The 13,366-nt window shown below is 38.4% G+C and overlaps 1 protein-coding gene across 6 annotated transcripts in view; it reads right to left on the bottom strand.

Moving 5' to 3' along the window:
- STAG2 (STAG2 cohesin complex component) overlaps positions 1-13,366 on the bottom strand; it is a 129,667-nt gene that overhangs the window by 87,478 nt on the left and 28,823 nt on the right. The window contains exon 1 of one of the 6 annotated variants that reach the window (XM_070290790.1): positions 1,249-1,320. The exons of the other annotated variants lie outside the window; for them this stretch is intronic. The gene's annotated coding sequence lies outside the window, so the exon portion shown is untranslated. Of the gene's footprint in view, positions 1-1,248; positions 1,321-13,366 lie in introns of those variants that run through there. 6 annotated transcript variants of the gene reach the window in all.

Raw genomic sequence — 13,366 nt, 5'->3', positions numbered from 1 at the left:
AATCTAAATGCCACGATACTGTCCTCCTCTCATCTGTCTCCATACTTGCAATGACTGCTGCTAGACACCGGATACCATATCATACCTGATATAGTTGACACATATCAGCTTTCTAACTCCAAGACTGCTAATTCCCCAATTTGCCTAACTAGATGCATTTGACTAGACAGTATCTGGCCCTATCACAAAATAGATATCAAAACAGGTATATATTTGTTTTATCAAATACTGTCACCTTAAAAATCATACCTCAGTCTGTAAGGTCAACTGCTAGACCATGAATCACTTTTTAAAGTATTGTCAATGTTCACTCTTCATTGCACTTATACTTGAATATTAATACCAGGATTTATCGCTTTCTGCACTAATTTAAAATACGTGCCCCACTGACGTAACTTTCTCTATGTTAAGTCATCGTGAGTAAACAGCAGCAATTACTAGAGGGTGGAGTGGCTTTCAACATTTCAGAGGTGAGATAAAATTAGCTGGTATAAATGAATGTCTAGATCTGAAAATCAAATTTACAACAACCAGCTAATTTCATGTGTTAACACTTGTAAATGGCATACAGCATGATATAAATACCATGTAGTATTACCATCAAACCCACTTCATGGTGGGCACTACTGGCTCACTGACGTATTTCAAGCAATAGCAGATGTCAAAACAAAGTAATGACGACAAGATAATCCCACCCAGATTTTGAGGGAAATTCACATTTTTATTTCATATGCTCTCTAGTTACATCAAGAACTTTCACATTTATTCAAGGCACTAAAACATATCTAAATGAAATCTTGAGTATTTATTAATAATCCACATGAAATGGAGATACAACTTAGATACAGTTCAGTTAATAAAGCATACAGTGTAAAATAAATCAATTTATAGAGAACAGTGGGAAATATAATCTTAAAATTTAGAATTACAGTTACTACTACCAAGCTACAAGGGAAGAGGCTTCAGCTCAGTCGGTAAAGTGTCTGCCTGCAATTCAGGAGACCTGGGTTCGATTCCTGGGTCAGGAAGATCCCCTGGAGAAGGAAGTGGCAACCAACTCCAGTATTCTTGCCTGGAGAATCCCATGGACAGAGCCTAGAGTGCTATAGTCCATGGGGTTGCAAGAGTTGGACACGACTTAGTGACTAAACCACCACCACCACCACCAAGCACAGTATTTTTGGTTTATTTTATTATGATCACAAACATTATATATATACTACATATTTAATATTTCTTGTCCCTTACATTTCTCATTTTTGAAATCTGCAAGCCAGGATTCAGCAGTACGTGAACCGTGAACTTCCAGATGTTCAAGCTGGTTTTAGAAAAGGCAGAGGAACCAGAGAGTAAATGGCCAACATCAGCTGGATCACCGAAAAAGCAAGAGAGTTCCAGAAAAACATCTATTTCTGCTTTATTGACTATGCCAAAGCCTTTGACTGTGTAGATCACAATAAACTGTGGAGGATTCTGAAAGAGATGGGAGAGATGGGAATACCAGACCACCTGACCTGCCTCTTGAGAAATCTGTATGCAGGTCAGGAAGCAACAGTTAGAACTGGACATGAACAACAGACTGGTTCCAAATAGGAAAAGGAGTACGTCAAGGCTGTATACTGTCACCCTGCTTATTTAACTTCTATGCAGAGTACATCATGAGAAATGCTGGGCTGGAAGAAGCACAAGCTGGAATCAAGACTGCAGGGAGAAATATCAATAACCTCAGATATGCAGATGACACCACCCTTATGGCAGAAAGCGAAGATAAACTAAAGAGCTTCTTGATGAAATGAAAGAGGAGAGTGAAAAAGTTGGCTTAAAGCTCAACATTCAGAAAACTAAGATCATGGCATCTGGTCCCATCACTTCATGGCAGATAGATGGGGAAACAGTGGAAACAGTGTCAGACTTTATTTTGGGGGGCTCCAAAATCACTGCAGATGGTGACTGCAGCCATGAAATTAAAAGACTTACTCCTTGGAAGGAAAGTTATGACCAACCTAGATAGCATATTCAAAAGCAGAGACATTACTTTGCCAACAAAGGTCCATCTAGTCAAGGCTATGGTTTTTCCTGTGGTCATGTATGGATATGAGAGTTGACTGTGAAGAAAGCTGAGCACTGAAGAATTGATGCTTTTGAACTGTGGTGTTGGAGAAGACTCTTGAGAGTCCCTTGGACTGCAAGGAGATCCAACCAGTCCATTCTGAAGGAAATCATTCCTGCGGGCTGAAACTCCAGTACTTTGGCCACCTCATGCGAGAGTTGACTCACTGGAAAAGACTCTGATGCTGGGAGGGATTGGGGGCAGGAGAGAAGGGGACGACAGAGGAAGAGATGGCTGGATGGCATCACTGACTTGATGGATGTGAGTCTGAGTGAACTCCGGGAGTTGGTGATGGACAGGGAGGCCTGGCAAGCTGTGATTCATGGGGTCACAAAGAGTTGGACACGATTGAGCGACTGAACTGAACACTTCTCATTAGGTAACACCTTATTAAAATATCTAACATTAGCATCCACTTGATATAAACCACTAACCTTCCCTACTAATATCCACAGCGTATAATTCACAGGCTTGAATTATATTCATATTAAAGTTCAGAAATCAAATGTTTTCACACTAAAGTTTATAAACATAGTATTGGTACTTTCCATTTCAAATCTAAAAGGTTGCTAATTCTACACAATGACAATGATGGGAGAGTCACACATATATTGTACTCCAAAATTATTTTAATTACTTCTAAACTTAAGCTTTCCTAAATGAAGATTAAAACACGCAAACTACTTTTTAAAAATTAAATCTAAGCCAAATAAAGATGCTACAAAAAATGGCAGACCAATACCCCTGATGAACACCAACACAAAAATCAAGAAAATACTAACAAGCCAAAAGTAACAGACACCATGACCACAGTAGGATTTATTCCCAGAATGCAAGCCTGGTTCAGCACATGAAAATCAATCACTGTAGTGTACCATAGTAACAGAATGAACAGCAAAAACCCCTCATGATCATCTCAACTGATATAGAGAACGTATTTGATAAGATTCAACATCTTTTCATGATAAAAACACTCAACAAACTAGACAATGAAGAAAGGTACCTCAACATAATCCCATGGACAGAGGAGCCCAGTGGGCTACAGTTCATGGCATCACAAGAGTCAGAGACAACTTAGCAACTAAACAACAATAACAATAACCTCAAAATAATATAATCAAGAATACTTATGGAAAGCCTGCAGCTAGTATCATACCTAATGGTAAAAGACTGAAAGCTTTCCCTATAAGATCAGGAACAAGGCAATGATGGCCTCTCTCTCCACTTCTATTCAACATGGTACTGGAAGTCCAATCCAAACCAATTAGGCAAGAAAAAGAAATATAACCCATCCATATTAGAAGGAAAGAAGCAAAATTATCTGTTCATGGATGAAATAGTCTCACATGTAGAAAATTCTAAAGATTTCATCCCACCACCAAAAAAACTGTTAGAATAAACAAATTCAGCAAAATTTCAGGACATAAAGCCAACACACACAAGTCAGTTGTCCTATACACCAAAAATGAACAATCCAAAAAGGACAACTATTCTAATAGCACCAAAATGAAGACTTATAGGCACAAACCTACCAATGACGTGGGGGACTTAAACACTGAAATTTATAAAATATTGCTGAATGAAACTAAAGCTTTAAGTCACAGAAGAAAATGGAAAGACACTCTATGTTTAGTGATTAGAAGACAATATTAAGATGCCGATACTACCCAAAACAATATACAGATTCAAACAATCCCTATCAAAATCTCAAGTCTTTTTGGGTAGAAATAGAAAAATTCAAGGCACTCCAAAAATCAAAAAGAGTTTAGGGAAAAAGAAAACAACCCTGGAGGAAACACACTTCCTGACTTCAAAACATATCACAAAGGTAGAAATATTGGCATAAAGACAGCTATATAGACGAATGAAATAGATGCAAGAGGCCAGAAATAAACCCTTGAATATACACTCAAATGATTTTTGACAAGGGTGCCATGACCATTCCATGGGGTTTCACTTCATAAAATGGTGCTGTGAAAACTGGATATCCGTAGGGTGCAGCATGCTTGGGGCTGGTGCATGGGGATGACCCAGAGAGATGTTGTGGGGAGGGAGGTGGGAGGGGGGGTCATGTTTGGGAACGCATGTAAGAATTAAAGATTTTAAAATTAAAAAATAAATTAATTAATTAAAAAAAAAAAGAAAACTGGATATCCACACGCAAAAGGATGAAGTTGGATCATTCATATCTCACACCATATACAAAAATTAATTCAAAATGGATTAAAGATCTAAATGTAAGACCTGAAACTATAAAACTACCAGAATAAAACAGAGGAAAAGCTTCGTAACACTGGACTTGGCAATGATTTCTTAAATATGACACCAAAAGCACAGACAAATGAGACTACATCAAAAAGACATTTACACATAAAAGGACACAATCAACAGAGTAAAATGGTAACCTACAGAATGAGAGAAAATATTTGCAAATCATATCTGATAAGAGGTCAATACCCAGAATATACAAAGAATTTCTGGAACTCAACAAAAAAAAAATCAAGTAACACAAATTTTAAAAACGGACAAAGGATATGAATTGAAACCAAATCAAAACTACAATGAAATACCACTTCATATGTTCTGGGATGGCTGGAATAAAAAAAAAAAGACATAATAAGTGCCTGTAACGATGTGGAAAAAAGTGAACACTTGTGCACTGTTGGTAGGATTATAAAATTGTGCAACTACAATGGAAAACAGAGGTACCTCAAAAATTTTTTAAATAGAACGGCCATATACTTCAGCAAATCTCTTACTTCCAAGCATGTATATACCAAATATTTGAAAGCTGGGTTGTCAAAAGATATTTGCACATCCATATTCACAGCAGGAAATTCACAACAGCCAAGAAGTGGAAGCATCCCACAGGTCCATCAACAACTGAATAAATAAACAAATATGGCATACACATACAATGGAATATTATTCATCCTTAACAAAAAAGGAAGTCCTGTCACATGCTACAATGTAGATGAACCTTCAAGACATTATTGTAAATAAAAAAAGCCAGTTAGTCACAAAAAGACAAATATGTACCATCCTACTTACATGAGGGGCCTAAAGTATCAAATTCACAGAAACAGAAAGTAGAATGGTGGTTACTAGGTTTTTCTTTGGAGGGGGCAGGGAGGAGGGAGGTTTTGTTTAATGCGTATGCTGCTGCTGCTGCTGCTGCTGCTCTGCATCGCTTCAGCCGTGTCCGACTCTGTGCAACCCCACAGACAGGCAGCCCACCAGGCTCCCCCGTCCCTGGGATTCTCCAGGCAAGAACACTGGAGTGGGTTGCCATTTCCTTCTCCAATGCATGAAAGTGAAAAGTGAAAGGGAAGTCACTCAGTCGTGTCCAACTCTTCACGACCCCATGGACTGCAGCCTAGAGTTTCAGAATTGCAAGATGAAAAAGGTCTGGAGACTAGTTTCATAGTAATGTCAATTTACTTTACACTGCTAAACTGTCCAACTAAAAATGGTTAAGATGGTAAATTTTATGTTTTTTTAAATCACAATAAAAAATTTATTTAAATCCTTTTATCAAGCAAGTTTCTCTTATATCAAATATTCATAAGATTTTACCAATCACTTGAGAACTCCTTTCTACTGAACAAGCATACTATACAGCCTAACTAATGATAGCTTTCAAAATGTAGTTTTATAAATTAAGACAGAACTGAAAAAAAAACAAAAAAACAGAAAACACTGACAACTGATACTTAGAATACTGTATTTTGACAATTTTTTGTACAGTAAAAAGGAACTAAAGCTTGTATCTTTATGGCAAAACAAAGAAATATTAGCTTTAAAAAAATTTGAAGTACTTGGTTGAACAATGCAAGCTAGTCTCAGCTACCTCTTTACTCTGGTAAGGAGTTTGGCAGTTTCTTCTAAAAACCAAATAGTTCGCCACAAAAAAAGAAATGATAATTACGTGACAGAATTGAAGTGTTAGCTAAAGCTACTGTGGTAATCATATTTGCAATATAAATGTATCAAATTGGCACACTATATACCTTAAACTTACTCAATGTTACATGTAAACTGTATCGATAAAAAAATTAATTAAAACCATACACGCATTTCCCATAAAAATCAGCAAACTTGTGAGCATTTATCCCAAGAAATGAAAATCTACATCCACCAAAAACATGTACACAAATGTACATGAATAAACATGTACAGCTTTATTTGTAATAGCTAAAAATTGAAAATAACTCTGTTATAGGTTGAATTGTGTCCTCCCCAAACTCCTATTTTCAAGTCCTAACCCCCAGTCCCTTGAAATATGACCTTACTTATTCTCTACAAAAGTTATCAATTTAAAAAGAGGTCCTCGGGATGAGCTCTAATCCAGTATGACTGGTATTCTTATAAAAGGGGAAACTTGAAGACAAACATACAAAGTGAAAACCTCATAGAAAGATGAAGGTGGAGATCCGAGTGATGCTTCTATAAACCAAGAAAACCTAAAGATTTCCAGCAAAGCACCAGAAGCTAAGGAAGAGGTATGACGTGTATTCTCTCTCAATGCCTCCAGGAGGAACCAATTTGACTGATACTTTGATCTTGGATTTCTAGCCTCCAGAATTGTGAAACAATAAATTTGTTGTTTAAACCACGCAGTTTGTGGTGCTTTGTAATGGCAGCCCAAGCAAACTAACACAAACCCAAATATCCTTAATCCATTCACTAACAGTTATTAAAAAAAACTGTGGTATATTCAAACCATGAAATACGGCTCAGCAATAGAAAGGAATTAACTGTTGGGATATAACAACTTGGATGAATCTCAAGGGTATTTTGAGTCGGGGGGGGGGGTGGGGGAGTCAATTTCAACAGTATATATTGCATGATTTCCATTTACGGAACAGTCTCCAAAAATGACAAAGTTATGGAGAACAGATTAGTGCTGACAGGGATCAGGAGGTGAGGGAGCAGGAAAGTAAGCAGTATGAGGGATCTTTGTGATGATGGAACAGATCTGTATCTTGATGGTGGTGGTCACAAACCAGTCAATCCTAAAGGAAATCAACCCTGATTATTCACCGGAAGGACTCATGCTGAAGCTGAAGTTCCAATACTTCGGCCACCTGATGTGAAGAGCCAACTCATTGGAAAAGACCCTGATGCTGACCCTGAAAGGTTGAAGGCAGGAGAAGGGGATGATAAGAGGATGAGATGGTTGGATGGCATCACCGACTCAATGGATATGAGTTTGAGCAAGCTCCAGGAGATGGTGAAGGACAGGGAAGCCGGAAGATGGTGAAGGACAGGGAAGCCTGGCATGCTGCAGTCCATGGGGTTGCACCAAGAGTCGGACACAGCTGAGTGACTGAACAACTGAACAACAAATACGTGTGTTAAATTGCATAGAATTATAAACACACAAAAATAATTTTACAAAAAAGCACACATATAACTTGTAAAATCTGAATAAACTGTGGATTGTACCAATTTCCATTTCTTAGTCTTGCTATTGTACTGGAGTTATGCAAGATGTTTCACCAGTGGAAAATGAAGGAAGGATACATGGGACCTCTCTCCTATTTTCACAACTTCCAATGAATCTAGTATTAATTATACCAAAATAACACTTTAAAATGTCTAATCAAAATCCTAGCAAAGCTCGCCCTGCCTCCAAAATCAACAAACTGATTCTTAGGTGAAAAAGTAAAAGAATCAGAACAGCCAAAGCAATTTTTGAGAAAAAAAAAAAAAAAACAAATTTGGAAGACTCACACTTCACACTATATCAAGGCCTACCATAAAGCTACAGTAATCAAGACATTGTAAATGGTGATTATGATAGATCAACAGAATAGTGACCTGAAATAGAGCCACACACTAGGGTCACACAGTTTCTGACAGAGGTACCAAGGCATTTCAACAAAGAAAGACTGTCTGAACGACTGCATATCCATATGCCAAAAAAATTCCTTAATCCATACTTGCACATATACAAAAATTGACTCAAAATGAATCCTAGTCTCAAACGTAAAAACCTTAAACTATAAAATTAGGTAGCTTTATTTGTAATCCCCCAAAGGTAGAAAACAACCCAAATGTCTTCAACTGGTGAATGGATAATTAGCTTACATCCACAAAATGGAATACTACTCAGTAGTAAAAAGGAACAAACTTCTGATATAACTGAGTCAGCTGAAACGCAAATGTATTCTGCTAAGTCAAAGGAGTCAAACTCAACAGGCTACTTAGATATGATTCCATTTATAAGACCATCTGGAAAAGGCAAAAAAAAAAATCTATGAATGAAAAATAGATCAGTGGAGGGGCTTAGACTGGGGAGAAAGACCAATATCCACCAAGGAATACAGGAGGAATTTGGGGGTAGAAATAGTGGAACTGTAATATTTGTTGCTTCCCAGGTGGCACAGTGGTAAAGAATCTGCCTGCCAGTGTAGGAAATGCAAGAGGGAAGTTCGATCCCTGGGTGGGGAAGATCCCCTGGAGAAGGAATGGCAACACAGTCCAGTATTCTTGCCTGGAAAATTTTATGTACAGAAGAGCCTGGTAGGCTACAGCCCATGGGGTCGCAAAAGAGTTGGATACAACTGAACATGCACACATGCAATGTATGTTGCTGTAATCATGGTTATACAACTATATACATTTGCTAAAACTCACAGAACTATACACTAAAAAGAGTGACTTGGATTTTATGTAAATGACTATCTTAATAAAAAAATTTTTTACTCTGTGTCCATCAGTGTTGTCTTGTCCCCCGCCTCACCACCCAAATGCTTTCTTCCAATTAATTTCTTCAACATCTACACTAGAATACCAAAACTATTCTTTAACAACTTAAACAATATTTAATTCCATGTTGCTCTGGTCATTGTAGTCAACTAAAACATAAGCTGTCCTTCATACCAACTGGCACATGATTGGCGATTTTGGCCAAAAGCCATATGCATCTGTAATATTAACAAATAACATCAAAATTGGTCTCCATACACAAAGGCTATACCAATTTGTATTTCCACCAGTAACCAACCTATGTCTGGGTATGTTTCTGTACATCTAACAGCACTGTCAAGACTTTAAAATTTTTGTCAATCTGCTAAAATGAAAAATCATTATTCAAGTGAATCTCCCTACACAAACTCAGAAATCCAACATACATTTTCAATAAATCCATTACTATTCAAAACTTGTAAACCAAAAGACTTGGATAATGTAGTATTTGTCATTATCCAGGCATTTATCATTATCTGAACTTTTGCTGTTAATATTAAAAATCAGGAACCAAATAGGTCTGGCTAAGAAACAATACTTGTAGTTCTTTTTAACTGTATTTAATTTTTTTACCTGGCTGTGCCAAGTTTTACTTGTGGCACGTGGGATCTTCAATCTTCATTGTGGCATCTTTAGTTGTGGCATGTGGGATCCAGTTCACTGACCAGGGGATTGAACCCAAGCCCATTGGGGGTATGGGGTCTTAGCCAGTGGACCACCAGGGAAGTCCCTGATACTTCTAGTTTTAATTTGTACTTCTCTTATTTCCTTATGGTTAAGAGCCATTCTTACTGTCTTTTCCATACTCTCTCTGCTCATGTCATTTGCCCACATTCCTAACAGGCTGATGATGATCTCTTTCTTGCTGACTTCAAAAAGCAAAACATTCTCTCCCCTACTTTCAAGGAGACAGATCACTTCCTACTATAATGGTGTCTTTGCGCAATAGTTACTACATACAGCCCTACAATCTCTCTTAATCTGACCTTGTCCAAGAGGGCTTTTATCTTCCAGCCTGCTCACCTCCTTATCTACTGCCATTGCCACACACAAAGGATGTTATTACCTTTTGCACTTGAGACTTCTCAGATTATCCAACCTCCTCAGGCTAAATAGCTCACTATTCTCCAGGCTTCTTTCATGCACTACCTATCCACTCTTACACAGTTTTTGTGATCTGTACATTTTATCTGTCTCCAAGTATGTTTAGTGCATTAGTCGCTCAGCTGTGTTTGACTCTGCGACTCCCCTGTAGTCCATCAGGCTCCTGTCCATGGGATTCACCAGGCAAGAATACTGGAGTAGGTAGCCATTCCCTTCTCCAGGGGATCATCCCCACCCAGGAATCAAACCCGGGTCTCCTTCATTTCAGGCAAATTTTTAGCATCTCAGCCACCAGGGAATCCACTGGACAGAGGAGCCTGTCGGGCTATAGTCCACAGGGTTGCAGAGTCACAACACAAATGAGCGACTAACACCTCTTAAGTATGTTTTCTAAAGAAGAGGAATTCAGTTTACAGAGGGCTTTTTCTATCCTCCTTGCTGTCTCTATATTAATACACAACGAAAAAAAAGTCCTGGATTTCCCTGGTGGTCCAGTGGTTAAGAATCCACCTGCCAATGCAGGGCACATGGGTTCAACCCCCGGTCTGGATCCCACATGCCATGGAGCAACTAATCCCGTGTACCACAACTACTGAGCCTGAGCAAAGCAACTGCTGAAGCCCATGTGCCCTAGAGCCCATGCACTGAAACTAGAGAGCAGCCCCTACTCGCGGTCAACTACAGAAAGCTGGAGCACAGCCACAAATAAATACATGTTTTCAAAGAGGAAGGAAAACGCCCTCACACTATCATGCTAAGACTTACTGAAATACTTAAGTAATAAAATGGTTTCCATAATACACCATCAACTTCCCCTAAACATTATTTTCTAAAAGGTCATGAAAACTTGCACAATGTCACACAGCTAGTAAAACTCCTAGCTGCCTTCTGCATATTTGCCTCACAAGTAGATGGGTGTCCTGTTAGAATCATCCACACATTAGCGGCAATACTCTTGGAAGACTTGTTGCTGTTTAGTCGCTAAGTCGTGTCTGACTCTTCTGCAACCCCAAGCATTGCAGCCCGCTAGGCTTCTCTGTCCATGGAATTCTCTAGGCAAGAATACTGGAGTGGGTTATCATTTTCTTCTCCAGGGGATCTTCCTGACCTAGGGATCGAACCACATCTCCTGCATTGCAGGTGAGTTCTTTACCGCTGAGCCACTGGGAAAGCCCTTAAGGATTTGAGAATCAGTCAATTTCAACTATAAAAGAGGTATCAGTTAAATATCTGAAACTACCACATAGAAAACCCCTGAAATATCTTACACATGTTGTACAATACATGCAATAAAAACAGCAAATTTTCCTTACTCCTATGTATACAAAATGTTCTCCAGCTAAATCTTGAGCAGCAGAAAATCCCCCAAAGCTGCACTTTACCATTAATCCTATAAAGCAAATAAGCACATGTTGCTTGTAATTGGATGTCCCTGAGGAAGAACAATACATATATTACAATACATCTATCATCATACATATAGGCGATCACATAATAAATAATGGAAAACTCTATAAGAAAGTGGTTCTCTTAAATTCCAGTAGGCATAAGAATCATATAAACACTTGTTTAAATGCAGGGTCACAGGACCCACAACTAGGGACTCGTTCAGTAGATCTGCATACACAAGTATCAGGCATCTTGTATTATTCACAAATCCCGTATGTAGGTGGGTCCATATCCCACTTTAAGAAAAGCTGCTCTAAGTCATGGAATCAGCAACTTCTGATACACAGACTGACCCAGTTTTACAGACAGAGAAGGCATGAATAGTTAGGGAAGAAAAGCACACACACTTCCTTCTTCCTTCTTAGGCCACTTACTCATCTTAACCTTTGTTCACTCAAATGCCAGAAACACACAGCCTAATGATGCATTTCCCCCAAATGTCCTTAAGATGCTGCCCAAAGTCTAAGAAACCAGTGGTCACCATACCACTCTTCCCTCCACAAGAGAGAAAACTGTGAATTTCCTTAAGATACTGCCCAAGTTTAAGCTAACCATGAATGAAACTCTTCACAAAGTTTATTCCATATAGGCTTTAATTTGTTACTGGGATCTTCTTTCCAATTTCTATCTTCTACAAAAACGCCAGGAGCTGCCAGGTTCTAGAAATTCTGAATAACCCAAGACAAAAGTGTGTTCAATTGGAGGAAAAAAAGCATTAGATAAAAAGAGTATGTTTAAACTGTGAGTTTAAGAAAATACAAAATAGCCTCTTTGGACATGTCATATTTTAACACTATCAAGACCCTTCCCAATCCTGACCAGATCCTCCAAGACCACAAACAAATGCTTTTTTAATTAATGAAATTGAACCTACAGCTGCAATCACAATGTTTGTTTCAGTATTCCATGAAAGGTATTCATTCTCACCTCTGCTTCCCCAACCTAATCATAACTGCCCCCGGCTACTCAACCCAGAATCAGTAAGGCTCAATTAAAATCCTAGTTAAGGTCAGTTCTTGGTATCCTCCCAGTTGAACTATCCCTTCCAACCTTCTCTTTTTACCTAGCATTTAGTTCAGCCTTTAAACAATAAATTATTCTAATAACCATGATAATTATTCTACTCCAGCTCTTAATGAATTGCTTCTTTCAAATACAATACACTTATAGTCAAATGCACAAAACTTAAGATTTTAATTATAATATTATCAAGAACCTCAGTACGTGCACTGAGATAGCCCTGATGATAAAAATAACAGGCACAATTTTCAATGTAAATAAAAGGATAATGAGTAAAACATGAACTCCTTTTATTACCTTAAGCTTAAGTCTACAGAGGTGAAAAGCACTAATGTCTGCAGGTTGAAAATCATCTAAAATAAAAAAGGATAATCAATAGATAGAAAGGAGCAATGGTTGGGTGGATATTTGACAAAGCAAATATATCAAAATGTTAAAAGTGGAATGTAGGTGATGGCTATGTAGGCAGGTGTGTGCATACTCAGTCACTTCAGTCACGTCCAGCTGTTTGCAATCCCAAGGACTCTGGCCTGCCAGGCTCCTCTGTCCATGAGATTTCCCAGGTAAGAATACTAGAGTGGGTTGCCATTTCCTCCTCCAGGGGATCTTCCCAACCCAGGGACTGAACCAGTGTCTCCTGCATTGTAGGCAGATTCCTCACCAACTTAGCCACCAGGGAAGCCCTGGTTATATAGGTGATTGCTATTACAGTTACATATGCTGGAAATTTTTCATAATAAAATGTTGGAAATGAATAAAACATAGCTGACTCCCCATGAGTTTATAATACAGTGAAGGTGTCACAGAAGCAATTGTAATTGAGTACACTGAAAGTACACAAGCAATGGGAATTCCCTGGCAGTCCAATGGTTAGGACTCCTCACTTTTACTGCTGAGGGCCTGGCTTCAATATCTGGTTAGGGAACTAAG

Source organism: Ovis canadensis, chromosome X (genome assembly GCF_042477335.2).
Source record: "Ovis canadensis isolate MfBH-ARS-UI-01 breed Bighorn chromosome X, ARS-UI_OviCan_v2, whole genome shotgun sequence".
Lineage (NCBI taxonomy): Eukaryota > Metazoa > Chordata > Mammalia > Artiodactyla > Bovidae > Ovis > Ovis canadensis.
This window is presented reverse-complemented; position numbering and strand designations above follow the sequence as displayed.